The sequence below is a fragment of the Gossypium arboreum genome, chromosome 2 (assembly GCF_025698485.1).
Source record: "Gossypium arboreum isolate Shixiya-1 chromosome 2, ASM2569848v2, whole genome shotgun sequence".
NCBI lineage: Eukaryota > Viridiplantae > Streptophyta > Magnoliopsida > Malvales > Malvaceae > Gossypium > Gossypium arboreum.
This window is the reverse complement of record NC_069071.1, coordinates 81,905,682-81,926,806: the sequence shown is the minus strand read 5'-3', so window position 1 is coordinate 81,926,806 and position 21,125 is coordinate 81,905,682.

Genomic DNA, 21,125 nt, shown 5'->3' with positions numbered 1-21,125 from the left:
TGTGCTTAGTACTTATTTAAATGAACGATCTTTATTTCAAGAAAAAGTTCAAAATTTTACTGTTCTGACATGAGTTACAAGTCCAGTAATGCCCCTTACCTATTCTAGCGACGGTTACGGGATAGGGGTGTTACACATTATATATTATATAATTTTTTCCCAATGCCATAATTAATCTATATTTTAGAGTTTAGTCTTATCAAATAATAAAGCTGGACTATTTCTAGAACCTACTTACTCTTCCACTTCTTTTTAGCCTTCAAGTTAGACTTTTGGGGGAAAATATAGAAAATGAAAATTGGAGTTCAAAGTTACTTGATAGAAAATTCGATTTCTATTATTTAAATAAAAGTGCTTGTTGATATACTCTCTAAATTTCATAAACATAATTAGGGGTGACCTAATGTTTCGTTTTTTTAATTAATTCTTTTAATAGGATTCTTTTCCCTTTAGATGATAATCCGAGGACTGTTAATCTAGTTTTAATGTAGCAATATATGAGATAATTTCTTTATATTATCCTAGTTTAATTATGTGATTCGAATGTTATTGTGAAAAACAAAATAGGGTGATGCGTCAATTTTGGTGACCTCAATCTATAAGGTATACAGGGGTGAAGCTAGAAAATTTTTTTAGGGGGGGCCGGTTGAAATTTTAATTTTTTATAGTTTATATTTTTATAATTTGTAAAGAATTAAATTAAATTTTTATAATTTTAGGGGGGCCAAAGTACAATTTTATCTTTATTAATTTAAAATTTTTAAAAAATTTCAAAAGCTTAAAATGTAATTTTCCATTTTAGGGGGCCAGAGCTATGCTAGCCCTCCCTGACTACGCCCTTGAAGGTATATGCCCTATCCATATAAATATTGTACCGTCAGAGTCTTTTGTCACAAAAAGAGTTTAGCTGATTTTCCTAGCACTTTCATAAATATGGAAGCATTAGTGTAACAAACATGGAGGTTCCATTCTTCAATGGAAAACTACTTTTCAATTATAGAGTTAAGTGATATAATAATAGTTTTATGTGTTTCAATTAATGATTGAGGAATTAATTTTTATTTTGAATATCGAATAATTTTAAAATTTATGATCTATATCTATTTTTCAATGTTCTTACAAAATATAAAAATTAATCACTGAATTTACATTAATAAATACCTTAATAGAAAAAAATAGAAAACTCCCCATCATCAATTTACCTTACCGCCTATTTAGACTCAAATTACTTACCTGATTTAGTTGATTCCATTAATACGAATTAGATTTAATTTAGAAAATGAATTTTATAAATTCTATTATGATTGACGTGAATTACAATTTAATAATGATTTTTATTTAAATTTATTTGCCAATCGGATCTTTTAGAAGGAAAAAAAAAAGGATATTGTAAAATGCACATACAGGTTTTCTGTCTGAAAGTTTCTACTGTAAACAGCGTTGTTCCAAATTAATTTGTATACATTGTAATAAAATAGGTATAGAAGTCAATAGTCAATCCCTTTGCCACAAACAATTATTTTATGAGTCTTAGGTCAATAAAGTTAGGTGAGTTGTAGAAATAGAAATAAAACCCATTGCTTGACAAGAGGTTCAAATTAATTCAAGAGTATTAAATTAAATCCATTTTAGTACTTTACAGTTGTAATAAGTAAATCCCATGCTACTTTTGCTTTGTTTCAAAAGACTATAGCTTTATAGAAAGGCCCCACAAGTTGACGATGATTACAATGCCAAAGCTATAGGAAAACAAATCAATCAAATTAAAATTATTTATGTATGTTTGCTAAAATTAAAAATAAGTTGGGATTTGGGATGCTTACTACTACTTTTACCCACGGTTAGTTAGACTCAAATTTAAATTAAATAATTTTAAAATATTGTATTTAAATTTATTTATAAAATATTATTTTAAAACTAACATCAGTTATCTAATGTGGGTAGATTGACAAGAAGTTCAAATTATGTCACTCATTTTCTCATGCCTTATATAATAATAATAATAATAATAATAATAATAATAATAATAATAATAGTCGTCAAAGAGCACACCTCGAATAGATTGTTACAAAGAACTTGAAATTTATTAAATTTTACTTAACCCCATGTTTGGATTAACAATATTAAAGAAAAGAAAGGAAAGATAAGTGAGGAAAAAGTAAGGAGAGAAAAGAATTACCAATTATTTTGTTTAGATAATTAAAAATTATTAAAGAAAAATAAAATAATTTTAACAATGTTTGTTTGGTTAACTGGTGAAAAGGAAAGGAAAAATTGGTTAGGATGATTTTTACAATGTCCTTTGTATAAAATAATTTATATAGAAAATGAAGAGAATAAAAAAATAATTCACATCTTAAAACTCTTTTTTCGTTTCTTTCCTTAACTTTTACCCCAAATTGGGGTAAATAAAACCAAAGGAAAGTAATGAATACTCAATTTCCCTTAAATAAAAATACCAATCTAAGCGAAAGATTCTTCTTTTCCTTTCATTCTCCTTACTCCAATCCAAATATAGTATAAATTATATATAATATAACATAGTAATTTTAAAATACTAAAAAAATGCTTTAAAGGTTTTACTAATTAGATCGTGTTTTGAATAAATTAAATATTTTGCGATTCAAATTTGATTTCATTTAACGATAAATAATTTAATATAAAAATAATTTTAAATATGATATATGAAGTTAATATTGCAAACAATATTTTTTAATCACATGAAATATCAATTTCTAAATAACATAATCGTTGCATATGTGAAACTCTAGTATGAATTAAAATTTCAATGTTAATCTAGCTTTATAACAAGGGACATTTCCATCAGAATGTTTATTCACCTTGAATAACCATCTACATTAATCCAAAAATTTCCTGTACTTTGGCAATGTCACCAATGCCCAAATATTTTTGTTGAACAAGGCTTCTAATTTTATTGCACAACCTCTTGTCACCAAAAAGGCTCTTTACGGCAATGTGAATGCGAATAGAATCCTCTTCTATGCTTAATGTCAAATAAATCTTAAGTTTCTGACCGTCTCCAAACATGCAAACGTTTAGAGTAAAACTCGTATAAATAAAAACATATAAAATCAATGTGATATCTATAAGCGAACAGGTCAAATTGTAATATACTTTAGAGTTACAACAAAACACAAGGAAGTATTCCGAGGATCGTACCCAAGAGAGATTGAATTAAATCTAAATACATTATCTATGCTATCAGGTTTAAACAGTAATCACCAAAAATCATAGTATGATAATTAAAATTGAGAATTAAAATTGTAGAAAAAACTATCTACTAAAAACAAAGATAACAACAAAGATCTCTCAATTAACATGAAGAAAATTAACTCACTTCAGTGGTTGTAATTAACTTCGAAATTCAGGTTTTCATTAGGGAATTAGTTGTTAATTAAACAGTGTTAACTGTCGGCCTCTACTACTTAACTAATCGACCAATGCACACTTATCTCTCGACCTCACTTTCTTGACCAAGATAAATCCACGATTTACTCGATAAACGTATCTCTCAACCTCATTTATCCTAGATCACTTTCTAGAGTCGTCAATCTTAGGGTTTAAACACACATGAATTTATACCAACTAACTCTATCAAAAACCCCTAATTCTTTCGTTTATCACTCTTACATTGGCTTGTCAATCTCCCTAAGGATCTAGCCATTCATGAGCACAACTTCCATATTCCTTAAAATTAAGTTAATCATGTACAAGCACACAAATAAATTAAAATAAGAGAAGGATAAAAATTGCTCAATTTGATTAGCTTAATGTGCTCGAAATCGCGAAATCCTTTAGTAGTGATTGAGATACCGTCAGTTGCAAACAAGAAATGAAAAAATACGGAAATACTTCGTAACACCCCTAACCCGTATCCGTCATCGAAACAGGGTTTCGAAGCATTACCAAAATTTTCAAAACATTTTACAAATAATTCATATAAATTACTATTCATTTTACGCCCGTGTCTCTGCCCGTGTGGACAAAATGAAGCCATTTCTAGCTTCATTTCTCACCCAAAATTTCACCCAATACCTGCACTTGAAGCACACAACCCATACCAACCATTTCAAGCATTTAAAAGAGGCAATTTCATCATTTAAAATGACATATCATTACAAGCATATATGATCACCACCTTACCTTAGTTAACTTAGGCATTCACAACATTAATCACATATCTTTAACATCACACATATGTATATATATATCATCATAATCTACTTAGTCATACCAAAATGAAACATTACTAGCCATTCCAATGGCTAGATTACAAAGTTGCATTTCAAGCCACTATTGGCCAAGTTGTCCTATACATGCCATTATACCAAAATGATTTTACTAAGTACACCCAAAATGACTAGTTGATAGTGTGACGATGCTCCAGTGATATTCAACCTTCACAAGCTTCCAAGTACTATAAAACAAGGGAAAATAAAATAGAGTAAGCATTACATGCATAGTAAATTCGTATAACAAAAACTAAACTTACCAATCCTGTTTAATAACTCTAAACATACAATGCTATGTTTCTACCCATTTGGCTAAATTGCCTATTCACATACATTCAATCAAACATGTTAGTCACCAAAATCTTCATATCAATCAAGTAACATAGATGAGCTCATCAAGAAATATTCTTTCAAGCCATTATCATTTCATCTCAAGATTTTCATGCCATGTCAAGAATTTTATGTCCGTAAAATCATTGAATTTCGATGGATGCTTAAGTGGTACACTCGAAGTGTACGATTCAATAACCCGTCAATTTCATATTCAAGGGTACCCATTAGGGCACTTAACCAAGAAACACTCTCTCGAGCTACATATCATATAACAGGATTACCAATCTAGGCTAAATCCTTTATATATCAAGCTCAATGGGATTACTCATCCGAGCTAAATCTCGTTCGTAACAAACACAAGACTTTATTAATTTTGGGCAAGCTCATATAATCATCGAAATTCAACATTCAATCGGGACTTGTAACACCCCTCACCCGTACCTGACGCCGGGATAGGGTTTGAGGCATTACCAGGACTTTGCATTTTGCAACATACCAAATTGTGTCACCAAGTTTTACTCAAATTTTAAGCTTTTCATCCATGAACAACTCGTCCCTTATATAGGCCTTCAAGGCCTATAACATACCTAGAGGCAATGCGGAACAAATTTTGGTACATTTGATAAACATTGGGCTCCTTAGGAAATTTTTCCTTATCATAAAGGGTCGCACGCCCGTGTTGGTGGGCCGTGTGGAATTACACGCCCGTGTGACTTGGGGCACGCCCATGCCCTTCAGCCTTGGGCAACATTGACTTATCAACACGGCCATGGCACACATCCGTGCTGCCTGCCCGTGGACGACACTGTCTTTTTAACCCGGCCATGGTGCACACCCGTGTGGCCTGCCCGTGTACAACCTTGAGCTAAAATTTTAAGTGCAGGGACACACGACCATAGCACACGCCCATGGGAGGGAACCGTGTGTCACACACGGCCTAGACACACACCCGTGTGTCTAACCATGTGGACTCTAATAGGCTAATTTCCAAGCCTTTAGTCACCCCTTTCTACTACTTGTGCTTAGTGGTTACCAAATTCAAAGTAAAACACAATTATACACTTGTAAATAATCTTGGTTCAACTAGATGTATGGAAACCTCATATCATTGGATTCATACATGATAGGTTATTTCCCACTTAGTGTTTATGGGTTCCTGTGTCACTTTAATTCATCTGAAATTGGCTCGTTCATGTGACTCATTGTCAACTGGTAACAACCCATCACTTGTAAATAAAACCATGCATAAATTCATAGGTCATAGCCTACTTCAATTAAGCTAATTTTTGTGTTCATATACAAAGAAATAAACATATTTTTACATGCCTTCATTTGGCAAATCAAATGACACATGTAACAAAATACTCAAAAATACTATACATGCCATTGAACAAAACAAAAAAAGTCTTTATGCCAAAGCTTATCTAGTTGATAGTGTGTTGACTCTCCAATCATCTTCCAATCGTCTTCCAATCCTTTCGAGTCCTCGACCTCTGTGAGACAGGGAAAAGAGAGGGGTAAGCATTTACATGCTTAGTAAGCTCAAATAACCGGAAAGTAAACTTACCGAGTAATTAGCATACATCCATATTTAAATCATGAAATCATCAATTATGAAACGATTCCCTATCACATGCACTCAATCAATGAGTTAGTTACGTAATAAAGCATCATGTAATTTATGTAGATAAGCTCATCATTCATCATCTTATTGACATACATCATATTAATTTCGTTGAGTTTCTAGGAAATCTCGATAGATTATCCATTTACCGTCAATTCATAAGAATGATCATTTCATGTATGCACTCCCGCGAACCTCACATCTTACGACGGGATTACCAGTCCAGGCTAAATCCCCTATTGATGTCGGGTCCAGGCTAAATCCCTTATTGCGACAAACACCCTTACTGAGTTCAGATCTGAATTGCCAGTCCAAGCTAAATTCAGACCCTAATCGGATTACTCGTCTGGGATAAATCCATAATGCACATATATTCTTCGGGAGGCTTGATCATTCAAGGAACACCCTCCAGGATAGATCCCTTTCATACTTGAGATCACGGATTACCCGTCTGGGCTAAATCCTTTTTGCAACACATCCAAGATCTTTTTACACATATCAATGAGGGTTTATCCATCAAATTCCCTTTGTTAACCTCATCTGAGACATTTTTCACATGTTACCATCAAATATGCATTTCTATGATATTTCATGGTAATAATAAATGCAATCATCATGCATTCATAAATCATTCAATTATGCATATTAGGGGTTTAGTTTAAGTTATCCGAACTTACCTGATATTCTTTTCGGAATTGTGTTTCGATTATTCCGAAACCTTGCGTTTACCTCGATCGACCTCCGAAATTTGTTAATCGGGGTCTATAACAACAAAATTAACTCATTAATACACTACATTATACATTTCAAGTTTAATATCTACCCCTGGTCCAAATGACTGTTTTGCCCCTAACCTTTCACATTTTTACGATTTAGTTCCTAGGCTCGTATAATGAAATACATGCACTTTCTATCTTACCCAAGCCTAGCCGAACACTTTTCCTTCTTATGGTAGTTCACATTTTCCATTATTTTCTCATTTCTACCAGACATTTACATCTTTTGCAAAATAGGCCCTATAAGGGTTTTTCATGAAAATCAACTAGGAAAAGATGTTTAATACGCATTCATCTTTCGTATTACTCCATAATCCATCAAAATACAAGCAACTCATGCATGGGTAAATTTTTAAACATGAACCCTAGCATGAAATATGGGTAGAAATGGAAAGAGCAAGCTACCGGGATTTCAAAAATACAAAGAGTATGAAAAATAGGGCTTGGGAACACTTACTATTGACCTTGGAAAGCTTGAAAACCCTAGCTATGGAAACCCTTGAAGTTTCGACTGGACAAAGAAGAGAATGGGCTGATTTTGGTTCATTTTTCCTATTTTATTTCATTAAAATACCAAATAACCAAAATGCCCTTAAGCCCTTTCCTTAAAATTCCATCCATGCAAGCCCATTTTTGTCCAAAAACTTAGAATTTGGGAAAATTTCTCTCCAAAACCTTCTAATTCATAACCCAAATCAATTTTTTACAAATTGCTTGTAGAATTCAAGTTTTTCAATTTAGTCCCTAATTTCCAATTGAACACCTTACTCAAAGAATTTTTTCATGAAACTTTAACACATGCATATACTCATATTCTAGGCCTTATAATAATCATAAAGTTAATATTTTGATGTTAGATTTGTTATCCCAAAACCACCATTCCGACTAGGCCCTATTTCAGGATGTTACATTTCTCCCCCCTTAGGGACTTTTGTCCTTGAAAGTCTTACCAGAAAACAGATTCGGATAATGACTTCTCATGGTTTCTTCCGGCTCCCATGTAGCCTCTTCTACACCATGTCAATGCCATAAAACTTTTACTTGAGCCACATCTTTATTTCTCAATTGTTTAACTTCACGAGCCAATATCTTAACCGGTTCCTCTCCATAAGTCATGTTCGGTTGAATTTCAATCTCAGTCAGTGAAATTACATGAGAAGGGTCTGATTAGTATCTCCTTAACATGGATATATGGAACACGTCATGAATATTTTCTAGTTCGGGTGGCAACGCCAAACGATAGGCTAACGGTCCAACTCTTTCGGTGATCTCATACGGTACGATAAATCATGGACTCAGTTTATCTTTCCGACCAAATCTCAATACCTTTTTCCATAAAGATGCTTTCAAGAATACTCTATCTCCAACTTGAAACTCAATTTCCTTTCTTTTCAGATCAGCATAAGACTTTTGCCTATCTGATGCCGCTTTTAAACAATCCCGTATCACTTTAACTTTTTCTTCAATTTCTTTAATCAGATCAACTCCATGAATCCGATTTTCCTTGAGTTTTGTCCAATATAATAGAGTTCGGCACTTCCTGTCATACAAGGCCTCACAAGGCACCATCTTCAAACTTGTTTGGAAACTATTGTTGTAGGCAAATTCTACCAATGGCAGGTATTTTTCACAGCTACCCTGAAATTCGAGGATGCAACAATGCAACATGTCCTCGAGAATTTGAATCATCCGCTTAGACTGGCCATTGGTCTGAGGGTGAAAAGTTGTGCTAAAGCTCAACTTTGTATCCAAGGCTTCTTGTAACTTCTTCCAGAATCTTGAAGTGAACCTCGGGTCTTTGTCCGAAATGATTGACAGTGGTACTCTGTGCAATCTTACTATCTCAGAAATGTACAAATCGGCCAATCTATCATGAGAATAATCTGTCTTTACCGGGATAAAATAACCCGACTTTATCAATTTGTTCACTATAACCCATATCGCATCTTTCTTTTTCGGAGTTAAAAGTAATCCCGTCACGAAGTCCATGGTAACTTTTTCCTACTTCCATTCGGGGACCATTACAGGCTGTAACAAACCTAAAGGCACTTGATGTTCAGCTTTAACTTGCTGACATACCAAGCATTTCGATACAAATTCAGAAAAATCTCTTTTCATGTCGTTCCACCAGTACATCTTTTTTAAACAATTGTACATCTTGGTACTTCCTGGGTGAACAGACAGACGACTGTTATGTGCTTCTTGCAAAATCTTCTCAATAAGTTCATTGTCTTTGGGTACACAAACCCTATCTCTAAACATTAAACATCCATCAGGACTGATTTAAAAATCTGACTCAACACCAGACTCACATTGAGCTCTTTTTGCTTGTAAGTCATCATCATTAAGCCGAGCATCATGAATCTCCTGTAGAAATGTTGGCCTAGCCTCCAACTCAAACAGAACTGAACCATCATCAAGCAATGTCAAACGATTATCCATGGCTCTCAAAGCATACAGGGATTTTCTACTCAATGCATCGGCGACCACATTCGCCTTTCCTGGGTGATAGTCGATAATCAGATCATAACCTTGATTAATTCTAACCATCTTCGCTGTCTTAAATTTAATTCTTTTTGAGTCATCAAATATTTCAAACTCTTGTGGTCTGTGAATATACGGCAAGTCTCGCCATACAAATAATGCCTCTAAATTTTCAAGGCATAAACAATAACGGCAAGCTCTAGGTCATGGGTTGGATAATTCTTCTCGTGAGACTTCAATTGCCGTGAAGCATAGGCTATCCCCATGCCATCTTGCATAAGTACACAACCCAATCCATTTAAGGATGCATCACTATAGACCACAAGCTCTTTTTCCAGTTCAGGTAGCACTAAAACAGAAGCTTCGGTCAACAATGTCTTTAACTTCTCAAAACTTTGCTGACACATTTCTGTCTATTCAAACTTAACATCTTTTTGTAGCAGCTTCGCCATTAGAGTCGCTATCAAAGAAATCCTTTTACAAACCTTCGATAGTAACCGGCTAAGCCCAAAAAGCTTCTAACCTCGGTTACATTCTTAGGCGATTTCCATTCAACAATTGCAGAAATCTTACTTGGATCAACTCGGATGACTTCACCCGAAGCTATATGACCCAAAAATCCAACTTCCTAGAGCCAAAACTCAATCTTGCTAAACTTAGCATACTGTTGTTTTTCCCGCAAGGTCTGCAACACAATTCTCAGGTGCTTTGCATGCTCTGTCTCATCTTTAGAGTAGATCAAAATGTTGTCAATAAACACAAAGACAAACTTATCCAAATATGGTCGAAAGATCCTATTTATTAGATCTATAAACACAGCCAGTGCATTCTTCAGCCCAAACGGCATGACAAGAAATTCAAAATGGCCATACCTTGTTCTAAAAGTTGTCTTGGCTACATCCGAGTCTTTAACTCGTAGCTGATAATAGCTAGACCTCAAGTCTATCTTAGAGAATACGATTGCTCCTCTCAACTGGTCAAACAAATCATCGATCCTTGGTAAAGGATACTTATTCTTGATAGTCACCTTGTTCAGTTGCCAATAATCGATACATAACCTCATCAAACCATCTTTCTTCTTTACGAACAACACAGGGGCACCCCAAGGTGAAAAACTTGGCCTAGCGAATCCTTTATCCGTCAGCTCTTGCAACTGTGCTTTTAACTCCTTCAGCTTGATAGGTGCCATTCTATACGGGGCAATAGAAATGAGAGTCGTCCCTGGCACCAATTCAATACCAAACTCTATCTCCCTTTCAGGAGGTAATCTGGGTAATTCCTCTGGAAACACATCTGGGTACTCACATACTATCGGCATAGACTTGATTTTCAGCTCTGTTTCCTTAGTGTTCAGTACAAATGCAAGGATGACTTCATATCCTTTCCTCATATATCTCTGGGGAACCATTTCTGTGATTACAACCAGCGACAAACTCAATTCTCTTGATTTGCCCCATAGAATCTTACCATCCGGGTATTTTAACTTAATATACTTACTACCACAATTCACTGTTACATCATGAAGGGTCAACCAATCCATACCAAGTATTACATCAAATTCATCAAATGGTAACAACATAAGGTTAGCCGGGAAACAACGACCTTAAATCGTCAAAGGACAATTCTTACAGACTTTATCAACTAGAACTGATATGCCTAGTGGGTTCAGCACTCTAATAATATCTTCCGTATATTCAACAGGTATGTTCATACTAGACGCCAATCTCATGTAGAGATATGAATGCGTCGGCCCCAGGTCAATTAAAGCAACAACACTTATATTAAAAAGAGAGAAAGTACCCGTAATAACATCAGGAGCAGTGGCTTCCTCTCGAGCACGTATCGCATACGTTCTTGCCGGGGCTCGAACCTCTGATTTTACAGTGTCTTTAGTCACGACTCGACTGGCACTAGCACTCCCAGGGTATCTCGAAGGTCTACCTCATAGAATGGGAGCACTCAACTTTGGTGCTATTTCCACTTCTTTTTCGGCTCGTTCTGGGCAGTCTTTGAGAAAGTGATCAAGAAAACCACATCTGAAACATGCCCCGCTCTTCATTCAGCATTCTTTGAAGTGAAATTTGTTACAGCTCTTACACTTCAGTTTTTGATCGTCTACACTCCCCACACTAGTCACCATCGTGGAGGAAGACTTTTGACCTTGTCGTTTAGAGCTTCTCGATCTACCCAAATATCCCACTAATGAAATGGAGCATTCATGCATGCTCTTGGCTTTCTTCATAGAGAACGAGAGTGTTTTACCGCTAGACCTCTTGCTCGCAACTGGAGTCTCTCTCTTAGCTTGTTTTCTTTTATTATTAAGTTCCTCGGCCTTCTTGGCTCGAGCGACCAAGGCGGCAAACTCCCGTATTTCCAAGATCCCAATCAATAACTTGATATCCTCATCCAGACCTTCTTCGATGCATTTACACATTTCTGATTCAGTCGGGACCCATTCAGTTGCGTACTGACTTAGTCGTACAAACTCTCTCTCGTATTCGGCTATAGTCTTGTTCTCTTATTTGAGTTCCAGGAACTCCTTTCGCTTCGAGTCCAAAAACCGTTGGCTAATATATTTCTTCCTAAACTCTACTTGAAAGAAATCCTAAGTAATATTTTCTTTCGACACTACCGAGGATACGATCTTCCACCAATTGTATGCAGTGTCCTTTAAAAGGGACACAGCACACTTAAAAAATTCCTCGAGTGTGCATGACAAATCATCTAGCACCCGTGTAGTATTTTCAAGCCAGAACTCGGCTCTTTCAGTGTCATCATCAACTTTATCTTTGAATTCCTCAGTCCCATACTTTCTAAGTTTATCTACAGGGGCTTTATCGACTCTCACTGGTGCCATACCTCATGGCCTATCCTAATTAGGTTGGTTAGGGGGGAGGTATTGGTATATTGGGGCGATTTCTCAGATAATCCTCAAACCATTCATCTATCATATCAAAGAAGGCAGCTCAGGCCAACTTCTCGGCCTTCTAACATCATCCATCTACTACTAGTAGATACAGCTCGCTGTACGAAAGCTGGAGCATGGCTCTCGACTCCTTGGACTCATCTTGTGCTTGGTTGGAAGACATTCACTATATTCAAAATAGTTTAAACAATTAAGAGACGTCACACTATCAACATTCAAATAATGGCATGTATAGCGAAATTTTACATCCTCTACGGTAGTTCTAGAACTGACTAAACTATAGCTCTAATACCAATAAATGTAACACCCCTCACCTGTACCCGTCGTCGGGATAGGGTTCGAGGCATTACTAGGACTTTACATTTTGAAACGTACCAAATTGGGTCACCAAGTTTTATTCAAATTTTAAGCTTTTCATCCATGAACAACTTGTCCTTTATATAGGCCTTCGAGGCCTATAACATACCTAGAGGCAGTGCGGAACAAATTCGGGTACATTCAATAAACCTTGGGCTACTTAGGAATTTTTTCCTTACCATAAAGTGTTACACGCCTGTGTTGGTGGGCCGTGTGGACTCACATGCCCGTGTGACTTTGGGCATGCCCATGCCCTTTAGCCGTGGGCAACACTGACTTATCAACACGGCCATGGCACACACCCGTGCTGCCTGCCCGTGGATGACACTTTCTTTTTAACACGGCCATGGTGCACACCCGTGTGGCCTGCCCGTGTACAACCTTGAGCTAAAATTTTAAGTGCAGGGGACACACTGCCATAGCACACGCCCATGGGAGGGAACCATGTGTCACACGGCCTAGACACACACCCGTGTGTCTAACCATGTGGACTCTAATAGGCTATTTTCCAAGCCTTTAGTCACCCCTTTTTACTACTTGTGCTTAGTGGTTACCAAATTCAAAGTAAAACACAATTATACACTTGTAAATAATCTTGATTAAACTAGGTGTGGAAACCTCATATCATTGGTTTCATACATGATAGGTTATTTCTCACTTAGTGCTTATGGGTTCCCATGTTACTTTAATTCATCCGAAATTGGCTCGTTCATGTGACTCATTGCCAATTGGTAATGACCCATCACTTGTAAATAAAACCATGCATAAATTTGTAGGTCATAGCCTACTTCAATTAAGCCAATTTTCGTGGCCATATACAAAGAAATAAACATATTTTTACATGCCTTCATTTGGAAAATCAAATGACACATATAATAAAATACTCAAAAATACTATACATGCCATTGAACAAAACAAACAAAGTCTTTATACCAAAGCTTGTCTAGTTGATAGTGTGCTGACTCTCCAATTGTCTTCCAATCCTTTCGAGTCCTCAAGCTCTGTGAGACAGGGAAAAAGAGAAGGGTAAGCATTTATATGCTTAGTAAGCTCGACTAACCGAAAAGGAAACTTACCGAGTAATTAGCATACATCCATATTTAAATCATGAAATCATCAATTATGAAACGATTCCCTATCACATGCACTCAATCAATGAGTTAGTTACGTAATAAAGCATCATGTAATTTATGTAGATGAGCTCATCATTCATCATCTTATTGACATACATCATATTAATCCCGTTGAGTTTCTAGGAAATCTTGTTGGATTATCCATTTACCGTCAATTCATAAGAATGATCATTTCATGTATGCACTCCCGCGAACCTCACATCTTACGGTGGGATTACTAGTCCAGGCTAAATCCCTTATTGCGACAAACACCCTTAATCAGTTCGGATCTGAATTGCCAGTCCAGGCTAAATTCAGACCCTAATCGGATTACACATCTGGGCTAAATCCATAATGCACACATATTCTTTAGGAGGCTTGATCATTCAAGGAACACCCGTCCGAGTTAGATCCCTTTCATACTTGAGATCACAGATTACCTGTCCGGGCTAAATCATTACTGCAACACATGCAGGATCTCTTTACACATATCAATGAGAGTTTATCCATCAAATTCCCTTTGTTAACCTCATCCGAGACATTTTTCACATGTTACCATCAAATATGTATTTCTATGATATTTCATGCTAATAATAAATGCAATCATCATGCATTCATAAATCATTCAATTATACATATTAGGGGTTTACTTTAAGTTATCCGAACTTACCTGATATTCTTTTTGGAGTTGTGTTTCGGTTATTTCGAAACCTTGCGTTTACCTCGATCGACCTCTGGAATTTGTTCCTCGGGGTCTATAACAAAAAAAATTAAGTCATTAATACACTACATTATACATTTCAAGTTTAATATCTACCCCTGGTCTAAATGACCGTTTTGCCCCTAACTTTTCACATTTTTACGATTTAGTCCCTAGGCTCGTATAATGAAATACATGCACTTTCTATCTTACCCAAGCCTAGCCGAACACTTTTCCTTCTTATGGTAGCTCAGATTTTCCATTATTTTCTCATTTCTACCACACATTTACATCTTTTGCAAAAATAGGCCCTATAAGGGTTTTTCATGAAAATCAACTAGGAAAAGATATTTAATACGCATTCATCTTTCATATTCCTCCATAATCCATTAAAATACAAGCAAATCATGCATGGGTAAATTTTTAAACATGAACCCTAGCATGAAATATGGGTAGAAATGGAGAGAGCAAGCTACCGAGATTTTAAAAATACAAAGAGTATGAAAAACAAGGCTTGGGAGCACTTACTATTGAGCTTGGAAAGCTTGAAAACCCTAGCTATGGAAACCCTTGAAGTTTCAGCTGGAAAACGAAGAGAATGGGCTGATTTTGGTTCATTTTTCCCATTTTATTTCATTAAAATACCAAATGACCAAAATGCCCTTAAGCCCTTTCCTTAAAATTCCATCCATGCAAGCCCATTTTTGTCCAAAAACTTAGAATTGGGGAAAATTGCTCTCCAAGACCTTCTAATTCATAACCCAAAGTAGTTTCGTACAAATTGCTTCTAGAATTCAAGTTTTACAATTTATTCAATTTAGTCCCTAATTTCCAATTGAACACCTTACTCGAAGAATTTCTTCATGAAACTTTAACACATGCATATACTCATATTATAGGCCTCATAATAATTATAAATTAAATATTTTGATGTCAGATTAGTGGTCTCGAAACCACCATTCCGACTAGGCCCTATTTCAGGATGTTACAAGACTTACCTCTTTTCATAATTTCAAGCATGTATTCAATTTCTCGTTTTAGCATTCAAGTAATGTACATAAATATAAGTCACATTCCATATGACACAACATTCAATTAAACATATTTACAAGCCAAATTAAGTTACACGAACTTACCTCGACACTTGTTCGCGTAAAAAGTCTACTAATCTGAAACCTTTTCTTTTCCTCGATCTAACCTCAAATTAATGTTGCCCGGATCCAATTAAGCCTTGGAAGTTTCCCCTCGCTCTCCTAAGGTTTCCATAGAATTTTAGGTTGAAAATGACAATAATAAGATGATATTTTGAAGATGACAATAATAAGATGATATTTTCTTTTATCATCCTTTAATTAATTTAATTATTTCAAATCCTAATTTAGTCCTTGACCTTTCCAAATTTTTCCATGGATGAGTCACCAAGAATCTACATACTTTTCTTTAATGGTCTAATTACCTTATAAGGACTTCTAGATTTGAATTCCATAGCTATTTGATCTTTATAGCTACTAGAATTTAACTTTCGCATTTTATGCGATTTAGTCCTTCTCGTAATTAAACACTTAATAAATAAAATTTTCATATCAAAATTTTCACACGATATATCTACCATATTATGGACCATATAATAAAATAAAAATAAATTATATTTTTGAGTCAGATTTGTGGTCCCGAAACCACTATTCCGATTTCACTGAAAAATGGGTTGTTGCATACTTAATAACGAAGACTTGGATTCAAATAACAAGAAAATATGTTGTCTTTGAAAAAAAACTAGAACTAAATAAAAATCTAAAACTACTAACTAAAACCCTAAAAAGACTTAGCAAAAATTCCCTAAGCTTTGCCTCAACTTAACTATTTATAGACAGAGTTTAGCAACATTAATTATGTAACACCCCAAACCCGGCTTGGAAGTTTGGCTCGAATCTGGCGTGTCACATTGAAGTGTTTTTTGGAAACCATGTTTCCATTAAAAACCCTTCTTAATAATTAAAAACTTGTACCCTTTTTAAACCTTGTTAGAAAACCTCAGCTGAATAACATTCTTAACAACTTTGTAAAAAATCCTGGCACTTGCGGAAGCTTAATTAAAAACAATTGCGGTTACGTGATGTTTTGAACAACAGTAGTTGCTTTGGAAAACCGTGTTCTAATACTAGCAATTATAAGAACAATAAATAAAATTCCAAATTTGAAATCCAGAAAATTACAACGCCTTTACTACAACCCACATAAAAACATTTAAAAGCAATAATCAAAACTATAACATAAGCGATTGTGTGGCTTCCTCCGAGCCCCTCGCACCCGATCCGTCTAAGGCTAAAAATTACGAAAGGTTAATAAGCGGGGTGAGTTTACGAAAACTCGATGTGAAATCCCTACTATATAAAAGGAACATCGGTCATATAAAAGAATTAAAAGTTAGCCCCACCCTACTTACGGTTTGAGATCAATTGGGCCTTAGCCCATTTTAACGACGATACAGATGAGCTTTAACCCATTACGAATAAGAAACATTATCGAACTAGAATCGAATCGAATCGAATTAGGTGACGAATCGAATCGAATCGATGTCGAATGTAATCAAAATCGAATCGATGTCAATGTAAATCAAAAATCAGAATGTGAATGCAATCCCAACCCAATCTAGCCTATAACCAACCGCTACACTCCACTCGTACCAGCCCTACACTCCATGTGGGGAATAGCTCAACCCACCCAGCCCTACACTCCACAGTTGCAGCATTGTTTGCTCGGTTATCGAATATTGTGACAGAGTCACGGACATCTGATGTGACAACCTAATGTGACCCTAGTCGGGAAGTGGTTTCGGGGCCACAAAACCGAGTCATAAAAATAATTAGCTGTCATATTTGATGCTCATTATATGTATATATGAATGTGAGAAAAATTTCATATTTGAATTTTGTTTAATTGTAGGTGAATTTTAGTAAATAGGACTTATGTGAGAAAATTTTGAAATGTGATAGGTCAAAACATAAAGATCTATTAGTGCATGAAATAAAAAGGGGGGGGACTTGCATGTCAATTTCCCCCCTAATTAGTAGTGGCCGGCCATGACAAGTATGGTGGACCAAGTGTGATGGGCAAAAACATGTCATAAACATGTTAAGTTAGTGTTTCATGGAAGGTATGATAAAATAAGGAGCATGGGAATAAAATAATGAAAGGGAATATGATGAAAACAAAGAAAAAAAAGTGTGTGGTTGTTCCCCCATTTTGCTGAAACTAGAAAAAAAAAAGAAAAGGAAAGGCTTCATCCTTTGGTTCTTCTTGGCGGTTTGAAAGGAGGAAGAAGAGAGGTTTGGTCACCTTGAGCTTAAGGGAGGTTAGTATGTTGTGTTAAATTCTTAAGTTTTAAACTTGTTTCTAGTTAATTAGCTAATTTCTTACACAAACCATGGCAAAATTTCGAAATCTCGGTGATGGCTTGAACATTCGGTTTTGGTTGTTGAAAGGAATGAGTTGGAGGTTGGATCATGTTAATATTCGGCCTTGTACATAAACATTAAGAGTTTGATGTTTTGTGATTTTGGAAGGTAAATAGGGTTATACACAAGATAAATACTAAGATTTTGGTTGACTTGTTTTTAGTGAGGTTCGGCCAAGGACCTTATGTGCAAGTTTATTCGGTTTAAGTAGAGAAAACGTGACGGGTAGATATGAAGTAATGTGTATATTGGTTCGGCTGCTAAGCAAGGAAATAATTGTTAGTAACATAGTATCTATGCACTTATGTATATATATATGTATGTACAAATAACCTATTTAGCTATGGATATCTAAGGTGTTAAATAATGAAATTCTTGATGACTTGGGTTAAATAGCATTCGGCCGAGGACTATATGGGCTTGCTAATTCGGTTTAAGTGAAGAAACTATGATAGAGAAATATGACTAAATTGTGGACTTTGACAATTTAAATGATGCATTTGACTTGTGTACCGACCTAGGACGATATGTGTTTCTATATGAAGTTAGATGGTGTTGATGAAATTCGGTAATGCATGATGTTTAAATAGTATTGAGCAATGTTATTGTACTTAAATTGTATGACATACATGTATTGAATGGAATTGCCCAAGTGAAAAATAATTAAATGAATTTATTTGTTTAAATTAAGCTCAAGAGCTAAGGGGATCTAAATCCGATAAAGGGGAGGAAAAAGTGGTCGAATAGCCATCGAAATCGTTCGACAACATCCGAGGTAAGTTTTCGAGTAACGAGACTTAGTTTACGATTTGATTAAGTCAGGACGTATGAGCGTAACAAATATATGGTGATATGATGATTCTACTTGAATTTTATATTGAGTTAAGTTGTCTATACGTGTGACGGGTAGCCGTATGTGCATAGAGATCGTGTCATAAAGCAAACTAAACCATCTTTGTTTGTATGTGGCTAGTGAGCCGAAAATGGGATTGCTTAATACGTGACTTGTGTTTGAACTCTGATTATGAAAATGGAATATAAATGTGTCATGATTTGTTGATATGTGCATGAATGTTTGGATGATAACCGGGCCCGAAGGCATTTGCGCTAGTGACTAGTTCCGGGCTAAGTCCCGAAGGCATTCGTGCGAGTTACTATATCCGGGCTAAGTCCCAAAGGCATTCGTGCGAGTTACTATATCCGGGCTATGTCCCGAAGGCATTCGAGCGAGTAGCTATATCCGGTTAAATCCCGAAGTACTTGGCTTGGGAATGAGCGACCTTGCTGTAATAGTTTCAATTAATACGCTCGTAAAATCCCAGCGATGAGGTATGTTTCGTATGTGCTTTGAATTAGTTGATCCCTTACAAATAAGTATTCGCTTAATCGATAAATGAGTTTCCGGCCTTTGGCTATGTTGATCTTTTGTGTATGAATATAAGGGTTGGTAATGTGAAGTAAGTATGATATTGAGAATTTGTGCATGTCAAATTATCCATTTAGCCATATGAATGCTACATTTTAGTTGTGTCAAATTTTATGGCTCAAAACTTACTAAGCATTAAATGCTTACTCCGCTTCTGTAAATCTCTGTTTTATAGATTTTGGTTCTTCATCTATCGGACTCGGGATTTTTGAAGTCGAAGTCACCCACACTATCAAAGCTCCTTTTGGTACACTTTTGGTAGAACTTTGAAATGGCATGGATAGGACACCCCTTTTTTTTGTTATTAGTCAAGTACTTTGGTGTTGTATATATTTGGATAGCCATGCGAAAATGGCTTATATATATAGTTTGAGCATAATGTTATAATCATCTTGAATGTATATGTTCATTAAGAGGCATGGAAATGTTTGGCAACGATTAGCCATTAGAATGGTTCATCATGATTATATTTTGGGCTATATATGCTAAAGGGCTAGTTGAATCATGGAAACTATGAAATAGGTAAAGTCTACCTTAAAGGCGGAATCTTGACAGCAGAAGATGATGTAGATTTGAAATATCACTAAAAATAGTAGGAATGGAATTAAATAGTGAATAAATTATGTAATCAAACCTTGATGAATCTACTTTCACATGGAAGAAACAAAACGATCATATGAGTTGTATGTTAAGAGATATTTAGGTTTTCGCGAAATAGGGCCAGAACGGTTTCTGGATTCCCTGTTCCAACTTTGGAAATTCATTATAAATTAACCAGAGACATTTAGAAGTCATGCCATATATGTATAGATTCCTTTTTGAGTCTAGTTTCTATAGAAACAAACGGAATCAGGATTTAAGCCTTGTACAGGGAGATATCTAAGTCGTAATGCATAAAGGTCAGTGTAGTCGAACCCTGAAACAGGGGAGACTTTAACTAATAAACTGTACTAATTGGCTCGACCAAAAATTCTAGAAAAAATTTGTAGATGAATATATAAGTCAAGTTTCAGGAAAGATTTACGGAACTGGTTTTCAAGTTTTGGAACTCGAGATATGATTTTTAAGGTGACATGATGCGATTAGCCACCTAAATCTCGAAATTTAAAATGGACTGTGCAAATAAGTGAGTTAAGTCCGCAAACCCTCGTGTCGACTCCGACAGCGGTCTCAAGTGCAGGGTGTTACATCTGAATATTGTGGCGAGCTACGAAGCAGATATTTGTGGCATAGCCACAAGAAGCGAATAATGTGGCAAAGCCACTTAATGAAATACATGGCACAAAGCCATCGATAAGCGCATTATGTTAGGCACATAGCCATCAACTAGAGTAACATAACCGTTACACATACCCTAGGTAAATGTGATCGACACGAGTCGTCAATAACCATATATTGGCACATAGCCTTAGGCAAATACGTTTGGCACACACCATAATCGAGTTGGCACGAGCCATATGTAGGTTGACACAAAGCCATAATCGAAGGCTTTAAGCCATCGGTAGCTGTATCATGTTAAGCACATAGCCATCAGCGACAGTAATATAATCGGCACACAGCCTCGGGTAAATATGATCGGCACTCAGCCATTGATCGGTCCACAGTCGTCTTGGGCGACCTATGCGACCTTATCAAATTAGTACGAATATACGGCTCTTAAGCCTTCGGTGGATCCACAG